The sequence below is a fragment of the Pan paniscus genome, chromosome 1, assembly GCF_029289425.2.
Source record: "Pan paniscus chromosome 1, NHGRI_mPanPan1-v2.0_pri, whole genome shotgun sequence".
Classification (NCBI taxonomy): domain Eukaryota; kingdom Metazoa; phylum Chordata; class Mammalia; order Primates; family Hominidae; genus Pan; species Pan paniscus.
In genome coordinates, this window is record NC_073249.2 from 219,434,619 (window position 1) to 219,462,007 (window position 27,389).

Genomic DNA, 27,389 nt, shown 5'->3' on the forward strand with positions numbered 1-27,389 from the left:
GTTTCCTTCCTTTTGCTTTTATATATACTTAAACATTCAGTTTCCGTTCTTCATAGTAAAATATTCCTAAAATTGTGGTTCTCTGTATTTTAACCCTTCGTATTTCATTATTTTTCTATAGTTTTATGCCTCTTCTGTTTGGAAAGTCATATTTTTCATTGGCTTGCTTTTAGTCATTTAAATTACAGTATCAGGCTGAAGTTAGTGATTTAATCTTAATTGATGGTTACAGATCAAACTCCTTATTCTACTCTTTCCCTCTTCTCACTGCTGTATTTGACTATTCTAAAAAAAAATTGCAGTATCTCCTCCTTTTCCCTCTTGACATCCCTTTTTGTAATTCCTAATTTTTTCATGTCTTAAGTTTTTTTCCTACCTTAAAGTTCCTTTGCCTTTTAGTTGCAGTTTTGATTAAAGTGGATTTTTTCTTGGGCTTTTAATTAGATTTTCTTTTCCTTCAGCTTTTCATAGGGAGATTGAAGATGATGCTGACTGACACTTGGGTCAGTGGCCTGATTACTTGGAATAAGACTGTGAACATTGAGTGGCTTGAATATAGCATTTAACTGAGCCTGTGGATGTTTCCACTTCTACTTGAAGGCTATTTCCTGGCTTAGAGGCACTGTCCTGAAAAATAACAAAATGAATATAAATTAAACACCCCATGTATTCTTGTGTAGTGCCCATTTGAATCAAGATGAGATCTGAGATCTGGGTGGCCTATGGCAGAATACTATTTATAACTCTAGAAACAATATTTTGCTAAGGGATATGTTGATTACATTGGAGAGAACTACTAGGTTATATGATAGTAGTTTAAAACATACTTTATATATGCTACACAATTCCTGTTTTTTTTTTTTTTTTTGAGACGGAGTTTCGTTCTTGTTGCCCAGGCTGGAGTGTGATGGTGCAATCGCGGCTCACCACAACCTCTGTCTCCTAGGTTCAAGTGATTCTCCTGCCTCAGCCTCCTGAGTAGTTGGGATTACAGGCATGTGCCACCACGCCCAGCTAATTTTGTATTTTTGGTAGAGACGGGGTTTCTCCATGTTGGTCAGGCTGGTCTCGAACTCCTGACCTCAGATGATCTGCCGGCCTTGGCCTCCCAAAGTGCTGGGATTACAGGCGTGAGCCACTGTGCCCGGCCACGTAATTCCTGTTTCTTCTGGCTTCACTAAAATGTCCTGAACTGTGATAGCCTCTGTGCATAAGAAAAATAAGCCATGACTCCTGGTTGGCATGAGAAGACCTAGAGTCCATTTCCACCTGAACTATGGGCTTGAAGTATGATTATGTGCCCTACTTCCTTAGCTGTCAAATAGGGACAGTAGTACATAAACTGAAATGAACAAATAGATATGGAAATACCTTGAAAATATAAAAATGCATGCTGGACATGTGGCATGTCTATAGTTCCAGCTACTTGGAAGGCAGAGGCTGGAGGATTGCTTTGGCTCAGGAATTTGAGGCCAGCCTGGGCAACATAGAAAACTTTGTCTCTTAAAAAAAAAAAAAAAGTGGGGGGCCGGGGGCGGTGGCTTACACCTGTAATCCCAGCACTTTGGGAGGCCGAGGCGGGCAGGTCACAAAGTCAGGAGTTTGAGACCAGCCTGGCCAACATGATGAAACCCCATCTCTACTAAAAATACAAAAATTACCCTGGCATGGTGGCAGGCACCTGTAATCCCAGCTACTTGGGAGGCTGAGACAAGAATCGCCTAAACCCGGGAGGCAGAGGTTACAGTGAGCCAAGATTGCACCACTGCACTCCAGCCTGAGCGACAGAGCAAGACTCCGTCTTGGGGGGAATAAAAGACAGTCTGGGTAACATAGGGAGACCCTGTCTTTACAAAAATAATAAAAAATATTAGCTGGGCTTGATGGTGCATTCTTATGGTTCTGGCTACTTGGGAGGCTGAGATGGGATGATCACCTGAGCCTGGGAAGTTGAGGCTGCAGTGTGACATGATGGCACCACTGCACTCCAACCTGGATGACAGCTGTCCTCTCACCTCAGCCACCCCTCCCTCCCCACCTTCTGGCAGTAGCTAGGACTACAAGTGCATGTCACCACACCTGGCCAGCTTTTTTTTATTTGTTTTGTTTTGTTTTGTAAAGATGGGGTTTTGACGTGTTGCCCAGGCTGGTTTCGAATTTTTGGGCTTATGCAATCCACCCACCTTGGCCTCCCAAAGTGCAGGGATTACAGGCATGAGCCATCTTGCTGGGCCTCCTTTTTCTTCTCTTTTAACAAATTCAGCAATTTTTCAGTCCCAGAAATCTGTAAATACATTTTTTTGTGGAAAAATACAATGGGAATGGCATCAAAAGATGGTTTCTATTAGGAATGGGAACAGGTAGCAGTTTTCCCTGCCACCTCAACAATCACAGGTCCAGGACCCTTTAATATAAAGATGTAGAGAGAGCCAGAGTTAGCTTTTAGTTCCTGAAATGATTTCAGAGGCTTTTTTTTTTTTTTTTTTGAGACGGAGTCTCGCTCTGTTGCCCAGGCTGGAGTGCAGTGGCACGATCTCGGCTCACTAAGCTCTGCCATTCTCCTGCCTCAGCCTCCGGAGTAGCTGGGACTCTACTTTTGCATTTTTAGTAGAGACGGAGTTTCACCATGTGTTAGCCAGACCTCATGATCTGCCCACCTCGGCCTCCCAAAGTGCTGGGATTACAGGCATGAGCCACCGCGCCCAGCCTTCAGAGGCCATTTTTTTCTCTCTCAAAAAAAAAAAAATTTTTTTTTTATTTTGAGACAGTCTTGCTTTGTCACCCAGGCTGGAGTGCAGTGGTACGATCTTGGCTCACTGCAACCTCCACCCCCTGGGTTCAAGCGATTCTCGTGCCTCAGCCTCTCCTGAGTAGGTGGGACTACAGGCATGCGCCACCACATTTGGCTAATTTTTTTGTATTTTTAGTAGAGATGAGGTTTTGCCATGTTGGCCAGGCTGGTCTGGACTCCTGGCCTCAAGTGATCAACCTGTCTTGGCCTCCCAAAGTGCTGGGATGACAGGTGTTATCGTACCTGCCCTCAAATTGTTTATTCCAGTCTAATCATCAAGGAAATAAGATCTGAAGAGTCAAAGAGTAACTTGTAATTAGAACAGTTAATATGGGTCCTTTCTTTCCGCCCTCTGAACGGTCCTGACTCAGAGTTATCTGGTTAAGTGCCTCTTCTCATGAGAAGTTAATATAATTTAGGTTTTCTCACTTTTGGTTTGGTTATTTGGCATAGTTTCTTCCTGTAGGAAGCGGCCATATTTTTACCACTTCTTAGGAGAATACAGGTGCTGACAAATTCCTTGCATCCCCAAGTCCATTTTGCTTGGGTCTTAACCTCTTTGCAGTTTTCTGGGATGCTGATTGCCAGCCTTGTTGTTGTGGGACTGGCTTTGAAATCCAAGACATCTTTTGAGGATATCAAAGTACTGTAAAGGATGGAAATGTTAAGGTTGCAAAATGCTTGGAGAGTATCACATGCTGTTGATAGGCTTATTGTAGTGATTTCTGAGCCTTAGAAATTTAGGCCTTTGATACAGCTGTCATGAAGGTGAGCCTCAGCCCCATCTGTGAATTTCTCCAGAATCATTCAGTTTAGGCTCCCAGTATCAAAATAGAGCCTTCTTTCTTTCTTTCTTTCTTTTTTTTTTTTTTTTGGAGATGGAGTCTCATTCTGTCTCCCAGGCTGGAGTGCAGTGGCGCGATCTCAGCTCACTGCAACCTCTGCCTCCTGGGTTCTAGCAATTCTCCTGCCTCGGCCTCCAAAGTAGCTGAGATTACAGGCGCCCGCCACCATGCCCAGCTAATTTTTGTATTTGTAGTAGAAACGGGGTTTCGCCGTGTTGGCCAGGCTGGTCTCGAACTCCTGACCTCAAGTGATCCGCCTACCTCGGCCTCCCAAAGTGCTGGGATTACAAGCGTGAGCCACTGCACCCGGCCTTCCTGCTTCTTTATGTTCCGCTATCCTATCCTCACAGCTTCTTTAAACCTTCCTAATATTGAGAAACATACCCGATGTAAGACACTGTTAAAAAGAATCCAGCATCTGGGGGAGGTGTTAGGGAATTGAATGTTGCTAAAGCACCAAAGAGAGAGGAGTTTGACTATTTTCAGCTTGTCTGTGACACCTGTTTTGTTTGGAAAATGCTAATGAAACTAGTTGGCAGAGCTGCATTTTTGAAGTTGTTTCATTTAGTCACAGTGATAGTCATCTGTCTTCTTTTAGGAGGTGATTGTCTAGGAGTAACTGTATGTGCGCTCAGCACCGGGTCACAACCACCGTGGGATCCACTTACAGAGAAGATTTGTGGAGAGCTTCAGCCTGTTTATGGTGTTACTGAGAAAGGAATTGTGGCCATTTGATATAATTCTGGATGGAAGACCTCTTATTTGTATTACATTGAATTAGAGGTCAGTATTTGAAATTTTCTCCTTGAGTGGCTGTTATAAGAGGATCCCGTAAGAATTGATTACTGAAATTAGCCAACTACATAGTGTATTTCAAAGATAAGGTAAACTGTTGGACTTGTGATTACCTGGTTTCTGGTATGAATTACTGAACTTATGTTTGTTTTTATGTGCATAGATAAAGCTATATGCTTGATACTCTTTCAATTATAAACTTAATGGGTTATAAGAATTTATAACTTGGGCTTCATTAAGTGAAGAAGGCGCTCTTATACGTTATCTTTTTGTTTTGTTTTCTTTTTTTTTTCCTTCTTTTGAGACAGGGTCTTGCTTTGTTGCCGAGGCTGGAGTGGTGCAATCATAGTTCACTGCAGCCTTGACCTCCTGGGCTCAAGCGATCCTCCCACCTTGGCCTCCCAAAGTATTAGGATTACAGGTGTGAACTATCATGCCCGGCCTAATTTATCTTTGTTAAGCTTCACCTGTTCTGTTGATGATAAATTCTGGGAGATGATGGTGTCCTTTGTCTTTAAATGGTTTCTGACAAGTTTTCTTTTCTTAGTATTTTCTACTTTTGTTTGACTCTTAAAGAGTTATAGGTTTGAAACTAATGTCTACTGCCTCTCCCTCTTCTTCTCCTATGATTCCTGTGGGTGTCCAGGAGCTATGTGTTTAGTTTGAAAAGAAGAGATTTCAGAATAATCATGCTTCCCGTATACTTACACTGATCATGAAAAGTAAAATTTATTCTGAAAAGATAGACCAGTTGCTTAGTAAGTGAAATGTAACTTGTTGTAGAAATGATCTGTAATTTTAGGCCATATTTTCTAGGAAGGTGCTGTCATCTAAGTCTCCCTTCCCCTGGGCATTTGGCTGTTAATAAGGGATTATCTGAGTGATATTTTGGGCTTGCCCATTCATTTGGCAGAATTTTATTTTTTTAGTGTCTCTTGCAAGATATAATGCTAGGCATTGGGGATATAAAGATGAGTAAGATGTGTCCCTACCCTCCAGGAGGTCATGATGAAAAGTGGGGAACAGATATGAAAAAAACCCCACTAAAATACAGACTGAAAGAACTGTAGTAATAGTAGAAACATGATGCTCCAACAACGCAGAGTCATTAAGTGTGCATATACTATCTTGGGCATTTGCATAGCACTTAGGGAGTTAACAAGTTGGTGTTTATCTTGGTAGACCACCTTCAGGCAGCTACCTTTATTGTGGGTGTGTGACCTCATGTAACTTGAGTGGGATTTTCCATGTCATTAGTAGTTCCTAGGGAGTAGAGAGTAAATCTCTTTTTGGAAGAGGTTGTATTCTCCTGAATCCAAAATACCTTTCTGTATGTTTTGTTGTCTTTTAAGAATATTCTCTCAGACGTTATATAAGTAATTTCATTTTTTCTGAGTCCCTTCTTTGGAAAAGGAGTTCTTGCCAAATGAAAGGGACACAGTATTTGGTTTTTCAGTTCATTATGAAACCCCTGCCACCCTGTCTCCCTAAAGAAGTAAAGCCTGGGCCAGGTGCGGTGGCTCACGCCTGTAATCCCAGCATTTTGGGAGGCTGAGGTGGGTGGATCACTTGAGGTCAGTAATTTGAGACCAGCCTGGCCAACATGGCCAAAACCCATCTCTATTAAAAATACAAAAAAATTATCTGGGCATGGTGGTGCATGCCTATAATCCCAGCTACTCGGGAGGCCGAGGTACGAGAATTGCTTGAACCTGGGAGGTGGAGATTGCAGTGATCTGAGATCGTGCTACTACACTGCAGCCTGGATAACAAGAGCAAGACTCTGTAAGTAAAGCCTGACCTTTTTTCTTCCTAGAAAATGACTTAGTTTATTTCTATATGAAGGATTTGAAAAACTGTAAAAATAATTCATTAGCATCTTTTAAATTGACACAGGGATTACCTTGGAGCTTTATTAAACTCTAGGCTGTTGGTTATACCTATTACCTTCATATTTCTCTTAGTGGTATTAAATCTATTCATTTATCAAATAGATTAGATTTATTATTTATTTGTATTATTAGCTACATAGTATAGAAGGTACTGGGGAGACTTGTAATATGGTGGGGTTTGCCCACATTAGGAACACATGTTTTTCCTCATGTTTAATTTTTTTTGGGGGGGGTGTCCTTTAACTATCTCGCATTTCAGTACATATGCCATTTCCTGTCCCAAAGGAGCACATAAGTCTAGTCCTAATCTTGGTGCTTGAACCCGCAGTTCCAGAGAAAAGCAACTGGCACTGAATGCTCTCTGGCTCATCTTTCCATCCAGGATCTGTCAGCTAGCCAACAGGTGTGGGAGGTGTGTTTTCCAAGTTTAATGTTGCTGTTAGTGGGATACAAAAGAAATAAAAGTTACTATCTTTGGCCTCAGAATTTAGGAGGGAAGCCTTGCAAGAATACAACATTTAGAGATTTCTAGAACAAAAGCGGAATTTAACCAAGTACTTACTATTTAGCATAACAAATTTAGTTCAGTTTCAGGTTAGAGATTGGTGTGGATTAAATAAGTTGACCAAAGATCCATTGAAAAGCTGAGTGGGCCATCGAAGAATGGGTGCTGTTTGAATAGCAGACTGGGAGAGCAGGTTAGGACAGTCCAGGCAGGGGTCGGCCTGAGGCAGGAATGCATATGGTATGCGCAGCGTTCAGTAAAGAGAACCTGGTTGAAGTACAGAATTTGTGGGGAGGAATAGTGCCAGATAAGTTAGGTAGATCAAAGAAGACAGGCTTGGAATGCTAGGCACGGAGTGTCTGTTGGCAACTGAAGGGAATTGGGGCGAGGTAATAAGGTAGCACGTCAGCCAGAGACTGGAGAGTACATCTCTGTCTGAGTAATTTTGGCCCCAAATTTGTAATGTGGGGATGGGAAGTGTATTGGTCAGTCCTGATAAAGAGTTATGTGTGCATCTGTGTGACGTGTTAAAATTGCTTCCTGCCACTGCTCGTGTTTGGTCAGATAGTAGGTTAGGCTGAAGAAAGAGAGGTAGTAGCCACAGGACAGATAAGCTTTGAGAAGCCAGAGTGGTTGGTAAAGTATTTGGCTTTCATTTACTATCTCTCATATATATATATATATATGTGTGTATATATATATATATATATATGTGTATATATATATATATATATGTGTATATATATATACACATATATATATATGTGTATATATATATACACATATATATATATATATATATATACACATATATATATATATATTTTTTTGGTAGAGAGGAGGTCTTGCTGTGTTGCCCAGGCTGGTCTCGAACTCCTGGGATCAAGCAACCCTCCCCCATCGGTTTCCCCAAATGCTGGGATTACAGGTGTGAGCCACTGTGCCCAGCCTAGTATCATATTTTATACAAGATAAATTTTACCAAAAATTCTACCATCAAATATAGAAGTTATTTTAGTTTTTTAAAAAATAATAGTTCACATATTCTGTTTCATGTCTTCTCTTGCCTCTCACCCTGAGCACCCACTGATTCATACCTGTTTATCTCCCCCTCCTTTGCTTCTTAGCTCCTGTTTATTCTTCAGGTCTGAGTTTCGGGATCATTTCATTTGGAAAGCCTCAGGGCTGTGCCCAGGGTGCTCTGCCTGGCCCCTGTACTCCCCCGAGCCATCTCTTATGCCTCACTGTAATCCCACCTGTACTTGTCAGTGGCTTTGCTACCCTGTGCGCTCTGAAAGCACAGGGACGAGTCTTGTTTGCTCCTGAATCCTCATCTGTCAGGGCTGGTCAGGCACATAGATGCTACATGGTTAGTAAATATTTGTGCAATATAAAGGTTGGACTTCTTTGTTACTATCATTACAGCTTCTTAAAAAAAACAAAAAACACTGGCTGGGCGCAGTGGCTCACGCCTGTAATCCCAGCACTTTGGGAGGCCGAGGCAGGCAGATAATGAGGTCAGGAGTTCGAGACCAGCCTGGCCAACATGGTGAAATCCCATCTCTACTAAAAATACAGAAATTAGCTGGGTGTGGTGGCACACATCTGTAATCCCAGCTGCTGAGGAGGCTAAGGCAGGAGAATCGCTTGAACTTGGGAGGAGGTGGTTGCAGTGAGCTGAGATCGTGCCACTGCGCTCCAGCCTGGGCAACAAGAGGAAGACTCCATCTCAAAAAAAAAAAAAAAAAAAAAAAAAACAAACTCCTTGATAAACACCTTTGTGCTTCTATGTAGTCATTATTAACATATATTAAAAATTACTATATTATTATAACGTTATGATGTTATTATAACACAGTAACATAAAATGGTTGTATTATGTTTTTTTCACATGTATATTCCTTAAGTATTTTCCTATTATTGGGCACTTGGCTTATTTCCATTTTTCTTTTTTGTACTCTATCTAGTACTACAACCATAAACTTCTTGTACATACAGCACTTCTTTTTAATGCTTTTATTTTTTTGAGACAGGGTCTTACTCTGTCACCCAGGCTGGAGTGCAGTGGCACCATCATGGCTAACTGCAGCCTTGACCTCCCGGGCTCAAGCCGTCCTCCCACCCCAGCCTCCCAAGTAGCTGGGACTACAGGTGTGCGCCACTATGCCTGGCTAATTTTTGTATTTTTTGTAGAGATGGGGTTTTGCCATGTTGCCCAGGCTGGTAATACTTTTAAATTAAGAACGATAAAGGAAAACCATACACCAAAGCACATTTTTTTTTTTTTTTTTTTTTTTGAGGCAGAGTCTTCCTCTGTTGCCCTGGCTGAAGTGCAGGGTCATGATCTCGGCTCACTGCAACCTCTGCTACCAGTATTCAAGCCATTCTCCTGCCTCAGCCTCCCAAGTAGCTGGGATTACAGGCACCCACCACCACGCCTGGCTAATTTTTGTAATTTTAGTAGAGACGAGGTTTCACCATGTTGGCCAGGGTGGTCTGGAACTCCTGACCTCAGGTGATCCGCCTGCCTTGGCCTCCCCCAAAGTGCTGGGATTACAGGTGTGAGCCACTGTGCCTGGCCAAAGAAGGGTTTTTTTAAAGGTGTGTATGTTTGTTTATATATTGTGTTTAACTTCAAAATGAGTGGTCTATAAAATAGCATTTGTTCTGCCCAGATTTCATTTTATAGGGAAATAAATGCTTCAGTTCTGACTCAGATTAAACAAATTATAAAATGAGGCAACCATGATACTCAGACAAAGAGAGAGACACTAACAGGGTGTACGGATGGTACCATTTTAAGTAGGTTATTTAGGGATGGCTTCTCTGAAGAGGTGACATTTGGACAAGGCCTTGAACAGGCTAAGGAGCCATGCGGAGGTATAGGAATAGAGCTTTCCAGGCAGAGGGAACATCAGGTGCAAAAGTCCCGAGGTGGAAGCCTGTTGGTTTGGTCAAGGAACAGTGGAAAAACTCTGGGAGAACAGTAGGAGGTGATACCAGGAAAGAGGGGCAGGAGCCAGGTCATAAAGTTCCCTGTGGACCATGCTAAGACCTCTGGCTTTCATTCCAAGTATAATGCCACTGGAAGGTTTTCATCAGGTGTGTGTGACAGAATCTGATCTCTGTCTTATAAAGATCACTTTGGCTGCTGTGTGAAAGTTAGACTGCGATCTTTACCAGCTGGAACCGTGGAGGGTGTTGAAGAGAAGAAGGTTCCCGTTGTGCCAGAAACCCTTAAGAAAAAGCAAAGGAATTTCACAGAGCTGAAGATCAAGCTCCTGAGAAAGAAGTTTGCCCAAAACATGCTTTGAAAGGCAAGGAGGAAGCTTATTTATGAAAAAGCAAAGCGCTATCACAAGGAATATAGGCAGATGTACAGAACTGAAATTCGAATGGCAAGGATGGCAAGAAAAGCTGGCAACTTCTGTGTACCTGCAGAACCCAAATTGGCCTTTGTCATCAGGACCAGAGGTATCAGTGGTGTGAGCCCAGAGGTCTGAAAGGTGTTGCAGCTTCTTCGCCTTTATCAAATCTTCAGTGGAACCTTTGTGAAGCTCAACAAGGCTTCAGTTAACATGCTGAGGATTGTAGAGCCATAATATTACATGGGGGAACCCAAATCTGAAGTCAGTAAATGAACTAATCTACAAGCGTGGTTATGGCAAGATGAATAAACAAATTGCTTTGACAGATAACGCTTTGATTGCTCTATCTCTTGGTAAATATGGCATCATCTGTATGGAGGATCTGATTCATGACATCTATACTGTTGGAAAACGCTTTAAAGAAGCAAATAACTTCCTGTGGCCCTTCAAATTATTTTCTCCACAAGATAGAATGAAGAAAAACCACCCATTTTGTAGAAGGTGGAGATGCTGGCAACAGGGAGGACCAGATCCACAGGCTTCTTAGAAGAATGAACCGAGGTGTTTACCACAATTATTTTTCTAGTCTGATCAGTTTAAATAAACAGTAGCTGCTCTCAAGTTGAACAAAAAGAAAGTTAGACTGCTGCCAGTCAGAGTGGAAGCAGGCAGACTGATGAGGAGTGTGGCCAGACTCTGCAGGGGATGTGCTGTGGGCCTGGGTTAGCATGGTAGTCGTGGAGGTGATGAAGAGTGGTTGGGTTTGGAATTTGATAAAGTGATGTGTTCTGAGATGTGAAAGTCTTACCAGTATTTAAAAAAACAGCTCAAGGCAGGCCGAGCGCGATGGCTCATACCTGTAATCCCAGCACTTTGGGAGGCCGAGGTGGGCAGATCACTTGAGGTCAGGAATTCGAGACCAGCTTGGCTAACATGGTGAAACCCCGTTGCTACTAAAAATACAAAAATTAGCTGGGCGTGGTGGTTGGCACCTGTAGTCTCAGCTACTCAGGAGGCTGAGGCAGGAGAATTGCTTGAACTCGGGAGGCGGAGGTTGCAGTGAGCCAAGATTGCACCATCACACTCCAGCCTGGGGACAAGAGTGAGACTTCGTCTCAAAAAAAAGCAGCTCAAGGCAAATTATGAGTTAATTAGAGTTTAAAATGCCTTTCTCTTCAAAGTATGTCATAGATTCTGTATCCTTGAAATTCCTCTGTTGGAGAATGGAACCAGGAAAGATAAAGACTAGGACTTGGTTGCATTGTGAATCTACTTGCTGATGGAACAAGAAAGATGGAACAGCAGATGTGCATATTTTCTTCTGTAATGGTCATTGATTTAATATAAAAGATATGTCTGAAGAATGTATGCTTGGATAAGTAATATGCTGAATTCTGGTGTTTGGTGTGATTGTATTAGCCTAGACCTGTTTAGTAGTAACTGTGAAATATGTTGCAGCAATAATAAGGAATGTAGTGGGTGCCTTTCTGCTGTTATCAAAATCCATTAACAGGTTTTCCTATGCTTGACTGCCTTTCATTGTTACGCTTTATGGTTCATACTGAGGGGGCGTGTAAATGACATCTCTTCTATGGTTTCTCAAGGTCTTTAAAACAGTGTTGTATTTTGAGTAAATATCTGTTTATTCCATAGTAAGGATAGATGCTAGACAGGTTATGATTTGCTTTGGTTCTACTCCCCTACTTTGGATAGGATTTTACCTAGGTGGAGCATTGGATCATGTTCTTGAGCTGTGTGGAACTTTGATTTGCTTATGTGAATGCTTCACACTGCTGGCCACCCTTTGTTGCTTAAGCAGTAGAGACATAAGCTCATCCTGGGTACACCTTTTAGTGTGCAAGGTTCTGTGAAAAGTGGGTGAAGGTACTTCTCAAGCCATTAAATTGTAGTGGACTGTCTTTTTTTCTTTAGCAAAATTTGGTTTTGGGAGTATGAAATTTAAACTTGTGTCTGCCATTTGTAAGATACGAAGTCATAGTATGAGTGTTTTTGGGGTTTTGTTTGCTTTTTTTAGAGTTGGGGTCTTTTAGGATAGAATTCCCTTTTCCTTAACCACTTAAAGCTTAAGAACAAAGATTTGGAAACCTTTTTTGGGTAGCAGATCACTTCATTAATCTGATAAAAACTGTGAATTCTGTTTCCAGAAAAAGACATATACATATACACGTTTGTTCAACAGATTTATTCAGCATGTATTTATTGAATAGCTACTATCTGCCAGGCATAGTTTATAGATGTTTAGGATATACCAGTGAACAAAAGAGAAAAAAAACCCCAAGCAAACCTAAAAACCCTGCCTCTGTGGAGCTTATATTCTATGGAATCCAATGGGTAATAAACAAGAATGTTATGTAGTATATTAGAGTATGATAAATGCTGTGGAAAAAAATAGATACTGTAAGGGAGTTTGAAAGAAGTGGAAAGATGGTGGTTGTTGCAATTTAAATAGGGGAGTCAGGATAGGCCTCATGGAGAGGATGATGTTTGAGCAAAAGGCTAAAATGTGTGGGAGTTTGCCATGTGAAGTTCTGCAGCATGAGCTTCCCAGACAGAGGAGAATAGTCAGTGGAAAGGTCCTGAAGTGGGCACAAGGAAGACAGCGTGGTGGGAGCAGAATGAGCAGGGGGTAGAGTGGTGTGTCAGTTTCCTGGGGCTGCCATTACAAGCACATGCTTGGTGGCTTAACACAACAGACATTTATTGTGCCACAGTTGTGGAGGCCAGAAGTCTGAAATCAAGGTGTCGGTTGGCAGGGTTAGTTCCTTCTGAGGGCTCTTAGGGACAGCCCATTCCATACTTCCTCTTTGCTTCTGGTGGCTGCTGGCAATCTTTGGTGGCAGTCCCCAGGAACTGGGGATTAGGACTTGGACATATCTTTCTGGGGACCACCCATTCAGTCTACGATGTCTGTTGTGACTTCTGAGGTAGATGTTCACCAGTAAGGGGGTGGGGGAAAGTAAAGGTGCTTCTTGGGGCCCTTTTAAGGACTTTGGCTTAAATTGAAATGGGGAAGGCACTGGATGGTTTTGAGCAAAGAAGTGACATGATGTGATTTGCATTTTCTCTTCTTTTTTTTAAAAAAATTTAATTTCTGTTTAGTAGAGACAGCTCTCCTTAGGTTGCCCATGCTGGTCTCAAACTCCTGAGTTCAAACAGTCCTCCCACTTCGGCCTCCCGTAGTGCATTATTTGCATTTTAAAAGGACAGAAGACTCCTTTGTGGACAGTAGACTGGGACAACAGGCTAGAAATAATGAGATAGGTGGGAGGCTATGATGATAATAATTCATGTGAGAAATGGTGGTGCTTCATCGATTTGCTAGTAGGCTTGTGAAAAGTATATGACTTCTGGATGTATTTTGAAGATAGAGCGACAGTATTTTCTGATGAGTTTTTTAATTTTTTTAGTCAGAATCTCACTCTGTTGCCCAGGCTGCAGTGCAGTGGTGTGAGCACGGCTCACTGCAGCCTTGACCTCCCTGGCTCAGGTGATCCTTCTACCTCAGCCTCCCAAGTAGATGGGAATATAGGCATGTGCCACCATGCTTAGCTAATTTTAAAAACTTTCTATAGAAATGGGGTCTCACTATGTTGCCCAGGCTGGTCTTGAACTCCTGGGCTCACATGATCCTCTTGTCTCGCCCTCCCCAAGTGTTGGAATTATAGGCATGAACCACCATGCCTGGTCTCTGATGAATTTCACTGTAGGGTAGGGGTTGAAAGAAAGGAGTCAAGGATGATTCCAAGGTTTGGGACTGTGCAGCTCAAAGGATGGGGTTGTCAGGAGCTGACATGGGAAGGCTGTGTTTAGAGCAGATTATTTGTTTGTTTTTTAAGATGGAGTCTCACTGTGTCTCCCAGGCTGGAGTGTAGTGGCGCAATCTTGGCTTACTTCACCCTCCACCTCCCGGGTTCAAGTGATTCTCCTGCCTCGGCCTCCTGAGTAGCTGAGACTACAGGTGCCTGCTACCACATCCAGCTAATTTTTGTGTTTTTAGTAGAGACAGGATTTCACCATTTTGGCCAGGCTGGTCTCGAATTCCTGACCTCAAGTGATCTGCCCACCTCGGCCTCCCAAAGTGCTGGGATTACAGGTGTGAGCCACCGCACCTGGCCTCTTGAGCTTACTTTGGACACACCAAGGTTAAAGTAGTATTAGATACTCAAGTGGAGATGCCAAGTAGACAGTTTTAAGATGGTGTAAGAGTCTGGAATTCATGTGAGAAACCTGAGTTGGAGATACCTAGTTGTGAGTGTGTGGCAAGTGTAAGTAAAGCTGGGAAACCAGAAGAGATTACCAGTGGAGTATAGGGAAGAGAAGAGAAAAAGTTCAAGGACGAAGTCCAGGGACGTTAAAAAGTCTGAGACAACAGTCAGCAACAAAAGCTGATAAGAGATCAGCAAAAAAGGAGGAAAACCAAGAAATCATAGACTATATTATATGGCATCCTGGAAGCCAGATGAGAAAAACGTATTCAAGCAGGAGGGGTAGATGAAGTGTGTCAAAAATCTGCTAAAAATCAGCTTAGGACTGAGAACTGATCATTGGATTTAGCAATGTGGACAGATGATCTTGGCAAGATTAGTTTCAGGGCAGGGTTTGTTTCATCATTCTTATTGGAGTGGGTTTAAGAGAGAGTGAAAGGAGAATTTGAGAGAGTGAGTATAGCACCTTTTTGAGGATATTTGCTGTAAAGGAGAATAGAGAAATAGGGTTGGAGCTAGTGGAAATTCAGTGAAGTCATTTACAGAAGTAGCACGCTGCCTCAAAATCAGGTATAATTTCAGGGGATTAATGGGTCCCCCAAATCCCTCTGTGAACCTGCAATTTAAAAACTGCTTGTCAGTAAAACCATGAGGCAGTAACTTCATTTCCTTCCTTGAGATTTCTTTTATATTAAGATGTTGCATGGTTTGGTAATTTAGATCACTACAAGGAATGAGAATTCCTATGTGTCTTCAGTTTTCTTTGTAAGGAATAGGCCTCGGTAGAAATTGGCCTTACATTTTTGGAAATCTATTTTATGCTAAGTATTTACCCAGGCATTCTAGATGAATTTAATCTTTATCACAATCCTATGTAACAGGTATTATCCCCGTTTTATAATTGTGAGAAAATGGAGGCACGGAGAGATTCAATAACTTTCCCAAAGTAACTCAGCTAGGAAGTGGCAGAGCAGAGTTTTATTTTATTTTGTTTTTTATTTATTTGTTTTAAGACAGGGTCTCACCCTGTTGCCCAGGCTGGAATGCAGTGGGACAGTCATAGATCACTGCAGCCTTGACTTCCCAGGCTTAAGCAACCCTCCTACCACAGCCTCTGGGACACAGGCGTGTGCCACCACACCCAGCTAATTTTTAAAAAAGTTTTGTTTTTTTTTTGAGACGGAGTCTTGCTCTGTCACCAGGCTCTGGAGTACAGCGGCATGATCTTGGCTCACTGCAACCTCCACCTCCAGGGTTCAAGTGATTTTCCTACCTCAGCCTCCTGAGTAGCTGGGACAACAGGTGTGTGCCACCATGCCCAGCTAATTTTTGTATTTTTAGTAGAGACGGGGTTTCACCATGTTGGCCAGAATGGTCTTGATCTCTTGAGCTTGTGATCCGCCTGCCTTGGGCTCTGAAAGTGCTGGGATTGCATGTGTGAGCCACTGTGCTTGGCCAAGAATTTTTTTTTTTTGTACAGACAAGGTCTCACTATGTTGCCCAGGCTGGTCTCAACCCTCTGGGCTCAAGTGATTCTTCTACCTTGGCCTCCCAGAGTGCTGCGATTACAGACATGAGCTACCGCGCCTGGCCTCATGGTTCTTTAATTGTGGATGCTAATAAAGTTTGTGAGTGTGGGGCAGAGAAGTGAGGTGTAGGTAGGTGTTGAAGGGCAAGTGGTGCTTGGGAATTCTTTGAGATTTTCAGTTGGAAGATTCTCTGAAAGAGGAAGCATTGTCCTCATGGATTGCTCTCAGATGACATAAAATAGATATAGTAAGATTACAATAGTTTTTATTCTAAGGACTTGAGAATAGCTTCTTTTCCTCCAGCAGAGAGGTAAGCATCCTGTTCCATTGTGTGATAGTTGTTGGCTGACACACAGATCTACTTTTTCTATTTCCAGCGGGTGAAATCACTTCCTCTCCACCTGTACTTTATTTTCTGGTCCTTTTGACAGTAGGGCTTGATATTTTGGTATACCCTGGATGGCATTGTTCTCTTGACTCAGATGACCTAAATTACTTGCTGTTTATTGTAAAGTGGTTCAAGGATGCTTTGAGGTCCTAGAGTTAAAAATGGATGATTCTGAGTCAGTGTGGCTTGAAGAGCATGTCACTGAGGATCTCCTAGTCCAGTGGGATGCAGCATTTGATCTGCTCCAGGTTGCATCCCCTTTTTCTCTGCTGTTTGTGTTAGTCTTTGCTTTCTGAGGTAACTCAGGCATGTACTCGCTGTAATGTCTACCCAAAGCCAGTCTCATTAAGACCAGCCAAGGCCAGGAAATGGGGAGGAAATAATACATACGAGGGTGCTGGAGCCCAAATAGGTTGTCCTTTACCCCAAGGTACAGGTCAAATTAGTGACAGAGCTGGCATTAGAACCCAGTCTTCTTAATGCCTAAGTTAGTGACTTAGTCATTTTTTTTGAGACAGAATCTTGCCACCTGAGTAGCTGGGATTACAGGTGCGCAACACCATGCCTGACTAATTTTTGTATTTTTTTGTGGAGATGGGGTTTCACCAAGTTGGCCATGCTGGTCTTGAACTCCTGGCCTCAAGTGATCTGCCCTCCTCGACCTCCCAAAGCGCTGGGATTACAGGCATAAGCTGCTCCCGGCCACTAAGTTAATGTTTTTTAAATAAATGAGTGTAAGCACTTTTATGTAATCATAAATTTTCATCATCATTGTAATGAATGCGTAATGTATCATAAGTGTTTTCTGTTTTTTACTGTTGTAACACTATGGATCTTTTTATTTCCATTCAGTAAATAAGTGATTGTCATTGTTCTAGGCACTGAGGATATGATAATGAATAAATAGAAAAAAATCTCTGCTCTCATGGAGCTTACATTCTTTCTTTTTTTTTGGAGACAGTCTTGCTTTGTCGCCTGGACTGGAGTGCAGTGGCGTGATCTCGGCTCATTGCAACCTCCGCCTCCCGGGTTCAAGCAATTCTGCTATCTCAGCCTCCTGAGTAGCTAGGACTACAGGCACCTGCCACCATGCCCGGCTAATTTTTGTATTTTTAGTAGAAATGGGGTTTCACCTTGTTGGTAAGGCTGGTCTCGACCTCCTGGACCTCAGGTGATCCACCCACCTTGCCTCCCAAAGTGCTGGGATTATAGGTGTGAGCCACCGTGCCCAGCCTAATTTTTGTATTTTTAGTAGAGAATGGGGTTTCACCATGTTGGCCAGGCTGGTCTTGAACTCCTGACCTCGTGATCTGCCCACCTCGGCCTCCCAAACTGCTGGGATTACAGGTGTGAGCCACTGTGCCCGGATGGAACTTATATTCTAGCAGATAAATGTCATCTCATATTTACAATTATTTCCTTAGGATAGAGTCTAAGTGATATTACACATAAAACTGTTTAGTAACTGGAGTGGGCGTGGTGGCTCATGCCTGTAATCCCAGCATTTTGGGAGGCCGAGGCAGGCAGATTACTTGAGGTCAGGAGTTCGAGACCAGCCTGGCCAACATGGCAAAACCCCGTCTCTACTAAAAATACAAAAATTAGCCAGGCATGGTGGTACATGCCTGTAATCCCAGCCACTTGGGAGCTGAGTCAGGAGAATTGCTTGAACCCAAGAGATGGAGGTTGCAGTGAGCCAAGACTGTACCACTGCAATCTAGCCTGGGTGACAGAGCAAGACTGTCTCAAAACAAAAACAAAACTGTTTAGTAACTGTATTTTTTTTTTCTTTTTCTTTTTTGGGAGACAGGGTCACAGTGGCATGATCTTGACTCACTGCAATGTCCACCTCGTGGACTCAAGTGATCCTCCCTCCTCTGCCTCCCGAGTAGCTGGGACTACAGGCACATGCCACCACAACTGAGTAGCTTTTGTATTTTTTGTAGAGACGGGGTTTCGCCATGTTGCCCAGGCTGGTCTTGAACTCCTGGGCTCAAGTGATCCTTCTGCCTCGGCTTCCCGAAGAGCTGGAATTACAGTTATGAGCCACCACTCCCGAGCCACTGTATTTCTGAACATCAGAATGAGCTTTCTTTTAAACTCTGTAAAAAATGAAGTCTTCTATAGTATTTTTCTTTGCTTAAAGTGTATAGTGTTTGCTGTCTCACATACAAGTGCTGTCACAAATTAAACTGAGTAGAGACCTCTGGAAGGAAGTTTAAGTATCATCAGTTCATGATAAGAATGTTTTCACTAGATTGCTAAAATATATAAATAGATCTTGTGATTTTTGGCATGCCTGAGAAAATTTTCAGGTAATTTATTGTAAATTTAATTGCGCATCAAGAAACATCTTCTTAGAGCTGAATACAGCAGAAAGACTTTAAGACAACAGTCTATGTGGGGTCATCACAATGAGAATTATTTGATACTTTAACTCACTGTCTAATACATTAGATAAATTTTATGTTATGGCTTGAGGTGAGTCAGTTCTTGCTGTTTGCTTAGTGTGGTGACTGTAAGAAATGGTTGGAGAAAAGGAATGATTGAGCTGCTGTATTCTTATTACTTGTAATAACCCATTCTTCAAGGTAGATGGTATTACTACTCATTTCCAGATGAGGAAATGGAGGTTCAGAGAATTAATTTGTGCAGGGTATCACTATTAGTAATATAACATTTGGGCTTCAAATTGAGGTCTGGGTAGTTGAAGTTTGTTTTTTTTTTAACCGTATACTTTTATTTTTATACCATATACTTTTATTAAAAGTATGACACTTTGGGGCCAGGCACGGTGGCTCACGCCTGTAATCCCAGCACTTTGGGAGGCCGAGGCAGGTGGATCACGAGGTCAGGAGATCGAGACCATCCTGGCTAATGTGGTGAAACCACGTCTCTACTAAAAAAATACAAAAAGTAGCCGGGTGTGGTGGCGGGCACCTGTAGTCCCAGCTACTCAGGAGGCTGAGGCAGGAGAATGGTGTGAACCCAGGAGGTGGAACTTGTAGTGAGCCGAGATTGTGCCACTGTACTCCAGCCTGGGCAACAGAGCGAGACTCCATCTCAAAAAAAAAAAAAAAAAAAGTATGACACTTTGTTTTCAGAGTGACCTGTCTCAAACTACTGTCTTCTTTTAATTTCATGTAGAAAATATAATGTTCATTCTCTTCTGTTTTCCTATTTTCTTGATATTTTTCTTCAAAAAGTTATAAAAATTAAACCTAGGCTTGGGTATTCTCTGTTCTTTCTCCCTTCACAGTCACCTCCATTATTAAATTTTAATGGTATAAAACATAAGAAAAATATTTGATGACACTTGATAGTATGTGTTTTCTAGAAGGGCAAAGAGAAAATCTGGACTTCTTAGATAAGACAATACTTTCCAGAAGTGGAAGCACCCATATAACTTTTTAAGTAGGTTGCCGTGTAAATGTTAGCAGATAAAATATTGATAACTTTCTTTCGTGTTCTACTTAGAGCTCCTTCAAAGGTGAAGTGCTTATTGGCTTCACTCAGAATAAGTGGTTCTAATTTTTGACTTTGATACTGTTTTAACATTCAGTAAAAGAAAGTATTTAGGTCTGGTGTGGTGGCTTATGCCTGTAATCCTTGCATTTTGGCACTTTGGGAGGTGGAGACAGGCGGATAGCTTGAGCCCAGGAGTTCGAGACCAGCCTGGGCAATATGGTGAAACCCCACCTATACAAAAAATACCAAAAAAAAAAATTAGTTGGCCATGGTGGCGCATGCCTACACTCTCAGCTATTCCGGAGGCTGAGGTGGGAGGATCACCTGATCCTGGGGAGGTCGAGGCTGCAGTGAGCCGTGATGGTGCCACTGCACTCCAGCCTGGGTGACAGTGACACCCTGCCTCAAAAAAAAAATAATAAAATAAAAAAGAATTTAAGGGGAAGTTGAAACATTGATGGTTTTTAGAAGAAGGAAAGAGGAAAGCTTAGTTACAAAATTTGGTAAGTTGTATATTACATGCTTAATAGAATGAAACAATATTTTGGGGCTAGGTGCCGTGGCTCATACCTGTAGTCCTGCACTTTGGGAGGCCAAGCCGGGCAGATCACATGAAGCCAGGAGTTCAAGACCAGCCTGGCCAACATGGCGAAAGCCTGTCTCTACTCAAAATACAACAAGTAGTGGGGCATGGTGGCGTGCACCTGTAGTCCCAGCTACTTGGAAGGCTGAGGCACTAGAGTCGCTTGAACCCAGGAAGCAGAGGTTGCAACGAGCCAGTATCACACCACCACACTCCAGCCTGGGCTACAGAGGGAGCCCCTGTCTTAAAAAAGAAAAGAATGAGACAGTGAAGAAAGTAACCCGGTAACTTCAGGTGAATGAAAAAATTAGAAAGTTACTGAGCTATTTAAAGTGAAAGGAAATGTAAAGTTTAGGAAATTTATATAAGAAATGGTTTGTGAAAATAGGAAGAATGTATTACTGTGTTATGAATGATAAACAGATGAAGAATTTAGAGATTATTACAATTGGTATGGAAGCTATGTACTAATTTGGTGTTTACTTGAATATAATGAAACTAATTATTAACCATGTTTTCAGTGGAAAGATTTCTCAGTTAAGCAAAAGTTTAGCCTGGGTTTGAGAGGCAGTGTGGCATGATTGCTAAGAGCACAGATGCAGAATCCAAGACTGCCTGGGTTTAAATCTGAGCTCTACCACATAGAGGCTTTATATTAATGAGGAAGTTACTTAACCTCCCTGGGCCTCAGCTTCCTCAATACAAAATGGAGATAGTAGTAATACCTACCTCATAAAATTGTTATAAGAGTTAAATGAGTTAATATATGCAAAGCTTAAGTGATGAAAGAGGTAAAATATTCCATTGTTTATCAAACACACACCATGTGTATTTTATTTATTTTTTGTTTTTATGTTAGTTACTTGTTTCCTAGAAAACATGAAATAACCACCATGTGTATTTAATATTAGGTGCTAGAAAATACCGTTAAGGGAAAAAATTGTTTTTTAAAAAAGTTGATTTATTTGTTTAGTTTTTAAAGGCAAGATCTTACTGTGTTGCCCAGGCTGCAGTGCAGTGGCGTGATTGTAGCTCACTGCAGCCTCTACCTTCTGGGCTCAAGAGATCCTCTCATTTCAGCCTCCTGAGTAGCTGGGACTACAGGTGCGTGCCACCACATCTGGCTAATTTTTATTTTTTTATTTTTTGCTGAGACAGGGTCAGGGTCTTACTTTCTTGCCCAGGCTGGTCTTGAATGCCTAGCTTCAAGAAGTCTTCCTGCTTTGGCCTCCCAAAGTGTTGGGATTATAGGTGTGAGCCACTGTTCCCGGCCCAGAAAAAATTTATGAAGAAAGAAGAAATGTGGCTGGGTGTGGTGACTCATGCCTGTAATCCCAGCACTTTGGGAGGCTGAGGCAGGTGGATCACAAGGTCAAGAGATCGAGACCATCCTGGCCAACATGGTGAAACCCCGTCTCTACTAAAAATACAAAAATTAGCCGGGCGTGGTGGCGGGCGCCTGTAATCCCAGCTACTTGGGAGGCTGAGGCAGGAGAATCGCTTGAACCCGGGAAGTGGAGGTTGCAGTGAGTTGAGATCGTGCCACTGCACTCCAGCCTGGTGACAGAGTGAGACTGTCTCAAAAAAAAAAAAAAAAGAAAAGAAAGAAGAAATGCTACTATGAAAGGCCGATATGGGGCTTTTCACATGATTTAATTCTCCTCAGCTGGAATAATGAAATAATTTTAAGGAAAAGCAGATGAGGGTTGGACTATTGAGGAGTTAAAATACCCACCAATGAATGGGCACTTTCATGTTTGTTATGTTTATGTCCTTGAGAAGATTAGATAAAGCATGGTTTTATTCTGTATAATAGACTATTAATTCTTGTTTGATTCTTTTAGGTCATTGAAATAAGTTAGATTTCTTATAGGTTTTAATAGTTTGCCAAAATGATGGCCGGGTGTGGTGACTCATGCCTGTAGTCCCAGCAGTTTGGGAGGCCGAAGCGGGTGGATCAGCTGAGGTTGGGAGTTCAAGACCAGCCTGACACAACATGGAGAAACCCCGTCTCTACTAAAAATACAAAATTAGCCGGGCGTGGTGGCACATGCCTGTAATCCCAGTTACTAGGGAGGCTGAGGCAGGAGAATCGCTTGAACCCAGGAGGCAGAGGTTGGGGTGAGCCGAGATCGCGCCATTGCACTCCAGCCTGGGCAACAAGAGCGAAACTCTGTAGCAAAAAAAAAAAAAAAAAAAGTAGTTTGCCAAAATGAAGGAGATAATATTAAATTCCTACAAGCAGTGAGTATAAACCAGAGAAAGTAGAAGTGAAATCTGAAAGATGCTGAAATGAAGAAAACTGAGGACCAAAGAAAGACAGGTACAGTTGAGGCTGGAGAACAAATGCATCTCGAATATTCAGGATTGCTAGTGATTATGGCTAGAGAATGGGATGCCTCGAATGAATGGCTTTAGAGGTAGAGCAAGTTTAGCTGCGTGTGTGGATTCGTGGAGAGAGGACACCTAGGAACAAGGTACCTGGTTAGATGAGTACATTTTTGTTGCCATCACCCTGGATTATGACAGGATCCTGTTGAGAAGGAAGGCTATGAGCTGATGTCAAAGACTTGAGTAAATGAGTGGGAAAGATCACTTAGAGATCATTCTGTTAAAATTCTATGGCAGTTCTTTTGTGACATTTCCCCTTCTCATTGTCTTTGACTGTCATTGATATCAAATGTATGTACAGCATTGTAACTTACTTTGGATGTAACTTTTTTCTGAGATGGAGTCTCGCTCTGTCGCCCAGGCTGGAGTGCAGTGGCGCGATCTCAGCTCACTGCAGTCTCTGCCTCCCAGGTTCAAGCGATTCTCCTGCCTCAGCCTCCCAAGTAGCTGGTATTATAGATGCGCACCACCACGCCCGGCTAATTTTTGTGTTTTTAGTAGAGACAGGGTTTCACCGTGTTGGTCAGGCTGGTCTCGAACTCCTCACCTTGTGATTCGCCCACCCTGGCCTCCCAAAGTGCTGGGATTACAGGCGTGAGCTACCGTGCCCAGCTAATTTTTGTATTTTTTTACACGGGGTTTTGCCATGTTGTGCAGGCTGGTCTTGAACTTCAGAGCTCAAGTGATTGGCGCACCTTGGCCTCCCAAAGCACTGGGATTTCAGGTGTGAGCCACCGTACCCGGCCAGCAACCTTCTTTCAGCATCTGCTTTCTTTGGATGAGAGTTGTTATGAAGACATATCATCTGGTTATGATTTAATATAATTTCATATTATTGCTATAGCATTTCAAAGCATGAAATATTTCTTGAACATCTCTATTTAGACAGATGTTTTGACTTTTAGATCTTTAAGTTAAGATGACAAATAATAGTAACATTTTTGGACCTTAAAATTCTCAAAAACTTTCTTTGGTAATTCAATCAACAAAATTCTTTTTCTTTTAAGTTTAGTTGATATTGTATTAAAGGTACAGACCAGATATTCGCTTATTTTTTTATTTTTATTTTTTAAAGAAGTAAATTTCTTAGTTGCCCAGGCTGGAATACAATGGCACGATCTCTGTTCACAGCAACCTTCACCTCCTGGGTTCAAGCGATTCTTGCGCCTCAGCTTCCCAAGTAGCTGGGATTTACATGCATGTGCCACCAAGCCTGGCTAATTTTTGTACTTTTAGTAGATGGGGTTTCACTATGTTGGCCAGGCTGGCCTTGAACTCCTGGCCTCAAGTGATCCACCTGCCTCAGCCTTCCAAAGTGCTGGGATTACAGGCATGAGCCACAGTGCCCAGCCCATAAATTTCTTTTTCTTTTCTTTTTTTGAGACTGAGTCTTGCCCAGCCTGTTGCCCAGGCTGGAGTGCAGTGGCCAATCTCAGCTTACTGCAACCTCTACCTTCCGGGTTCAAGTGATTCTTCTGCCTCAGCCTCCTGAGTAGCTGCTGGGACTACAGGTGCCCGCCACCATGCCCAACTAATTATTTTGTATTTTTAGTTGAGATGGGGTTTCACCATGTTGGCTAGGCTAGTCTTGAACTCCTGATCTCAGGTGATCCACCTGCCGTGGCCTTTCAAAGTGCTGGGATTACAGGTGTGAACCACCATGTCCCGCCGAATTTCTTCTTCTTGGAAACACTGATTTTCCTTGTTGAGTTCCTCAAAGCCATTGTAAAGTTCTTATCAGAGCAAGGTACAGTATGTAATCTAATTTTTTTTCCTTGCTGGATTTGTAAGTTTACTTTGTAAGATTTTACTTAGAATGATGCTTCAAGAGGATAAAGTAAAACAGAGTTTATATATCAGGAACAAATATCTCAAGTAGCAATAAGTTTCAGTCCAGTGTAGTGACAGGTTATATCTTGTAATTAAAAAAAATAAGCATATGTTTGTAACTGAGTATATATTTCAATATAAAACAGTTGAAGCTCCTGCCTTCATGGAGTTTATAGAGATAACAGCTGTCTGTATTTTGGTGTCTTTTCTTCCAGTCTCTTTTTCTAGTTATATGTATTACAAAATTGGGATTATTTTACAAAATTGGGTATATAGATATTACATATGTACATGTACATGTGACAGTACATACATACAAAATTTTATGTTTTCCTAAACAGCGTTTGCAGCAGAGTTCTCACAAGTCCCTAAAAACCTATTTTATCTTTCTTTTTTCTTTCTTTCTTTTTTTTTTTTTTTGAGACAGAGTCTCACTCTGTCACCCAGGCTGGAGTGCAGTGGCGTGATCTCCGGTCACTGCAAGCTCCGCCTCCCGGGTTCATGCCATTCTCCTGCCTCTGCCTCCCGAGTAGCTGGGACTACAGGCGCCCGCCACCGCGCCTGGCTAATTTTTTGTATTTTTAGTAGAGACGGGGTTTCACCTTGTTAGCCAGGATGGCCTCTATCTCCTGACCTCGTGATCTGCCTGCCTTGGCCTCCCACAGTGCTGGGATTACAGGCGTGAGCCACCATGCCCGGCCCATCTTTTTTCTGATTGTAAAATTAATATATGCTAATTATAAACTTTACATAATGCAAAAAAATATTTAGCAAATAGAAGTTCCTAATAGTTTTTTTTTTTTTGAAACAAGTTTCTCTCTGTCACCCAGGCTGGAGTGTAGTGGCGCAATCTCAGCTCACTGCAACCTCTGCCTCCTGGGTTCAAGCGATTCTCCTGCCTCAGCCTCCGGAGTATCTGGGACCTCAGGTGTGCGCCATCACGTCCGGCTAATTTTTTTGTATTTTTAGTAGAGATGGGGTTTTGTCATGTTGGCCAGGCTGGACTCGAACTCCTGACCTCAAGTGATCCACCCGCCTCAGCCTCCCAAAGTTCTGAGATTAGGTGTGAGCCACCACGCCCGGCCAAGTTTCTAATAGTTCTAATCTCCAAAATGATAGCTGTTAGAGGAGTTCCATGTTTTTTCTCTAAAAAACATTTATGCTATATGCATTTTCTTTTTCATTACATTTTCCCCCCCCAGCAGGTGGGTTGTTGCATCTCCTTAGTGGATTCTGACTGCTGTAGTTATTTTCTGTCTTTTTTTAATTAATAGAAATAAGATTTTATTCTACATACTGTACTGAGACCCACTTTTTAATCTTAACCACAAATCATGAACACTTCCCCAAATAGGTGCACACATAGTCTATTTTTTAATAATTACAGGTATTCCATAAGAAAACATGTTAGTGTTATAATTTGGCCTGTTTTCAACTGATAGATGTTTAGACTGCCTCCGGTTATTTGCTATTATGAACGATGCTGCAGTTAACATCCTTGTCAATATCTTTTCATAAACCTGGGAATATTTTTACAGGATGAATTCCTAAAAATAGAGTTACTGATTCAAAAGTTAGGCATATTTTAGATTTTAGTAGAAATTGCCAAGTTACCCTCTAAAAAAGATTGTACCAATTTTGGGCAGTACATTAGCCATAGGTTTTTAAAATACAGCATTTTGTTGAGTGCTTGCAGTTTGCCACAGTGTTGTTCTACGTCACTGTACCCTTCCCTTGTTCTTCATGGATTGTTAAGTATAGTTATTTCGCAGATGAGGAAACTGAGGACAGAGCTAGTACGTAGTAGGGCTATAAGTGGACTGAGGCAGTCTGCTTCTCGAGACTGTGCTCTCAATCAGTAGGTGACATTTTCTCTAAATCTAGTTTTGGACAAAACATTCAGTGATGCTACAATATTGAAAATGTAGTTTTGCATTATTGAGAAAGTAAGGCCCTAATTATCCATAATCCATGGGGAATGACCCCTTACAGTCATCCTTTTAAAAAAAATTTTTTTTTAAATAAGTACCCATTCTGTGTCAGGTACTGTACCTCATGATAATACCTTAACTATTTCAATAATATTCTGAAATGAGAATGTTTACTCTGTTACAGGTGAAAACACTGTGTTCAGTGGTATTGACTCTTTGTGTTACAGAACTTTTGGTGATAGTTGTTTCAAGCTTTGTTTTAGAAAATTTCCAATATATTAGTGTACTTAAAAATTAATGGTGTTGGCCGGGCGCGGTGGCTCACGCCTGTAATCTCAGCACTTTGGGAGGCCGAAGCGGGTGGATTACCTGAGGTCGGGAGTTCAAGACCAATCTGGCCAACATGGTGAAACCCCATCTCTACTAAAAACACAAAGAATTAGCCAGGTGCAGTGGTGTGCGCCCGGAATCCCAGCTACTCGGGAGGCTGAGGCAGGAGAATTGCTTGGACCTGGGAGATGGAGGTTGTGGTGAGCTGAGATTGTGCCACTGCACTCCAGCCTGGGCAACAGAGCGAGACTTCATCTCAAAAAAAATAAAAATAAAAAAAAATCGTGTGGCCTGGGTGTGGTGACTCATGTCTGTAATCCCAGCATTTCGGGAGGCTGAGGCAGGAGTATCGCTTGAGTCCAGGAGTTCGAGACCAGCCTGGGCAGAGACCCCATCTCTACAAAAATAAAATAATAAAGTTAGCTGGGCATGATAGCATGAGCCTGTAGTCCCAGGTACTTGGGAGGCTGACATGGGAGGATCGCTTGAGCCTTGGAGGTTGAAGCTGGAGTGAGCC

The 27,389-nt window shown here is 42.2% G+C and overlaps 1 protein-coding gene and 1 pseudogene across 10 annotated transcripts in view; both read left to right on the plus strand.

Moving 5' to 3' along the window:
• RERE (arginine-glutamic acid dipeptide repeats) overlaps nt 1–27,389 on the plus strand; it is a 466,287-nt gene that overhangs the window by 23,367 nt on the left and 415,531 nt on the right. For 6 of the 10 annotated variants that reach the window (XM_063594922.1, XM_063594915.1, XM_055104265.2 and 3 more), the window contains one exon: nt 4,235–4,419. The exons of the other annotated variants lie outside the window; for them this stretch is intronic. The gene's annotated coding sequence lies outside the window, so the exon portion shown is untranslated. The remainder of the gene's footprint in view (nt 1–4,234; nt 4,420–27,389) is intronic. 10 annotated transcript variants of the gene reach the window in all.
• LOC129394829 (large ribosomal subunit protein uL30-like) lies at nt 10,119–25,857 on the plus strand (annotated as a pseudogene).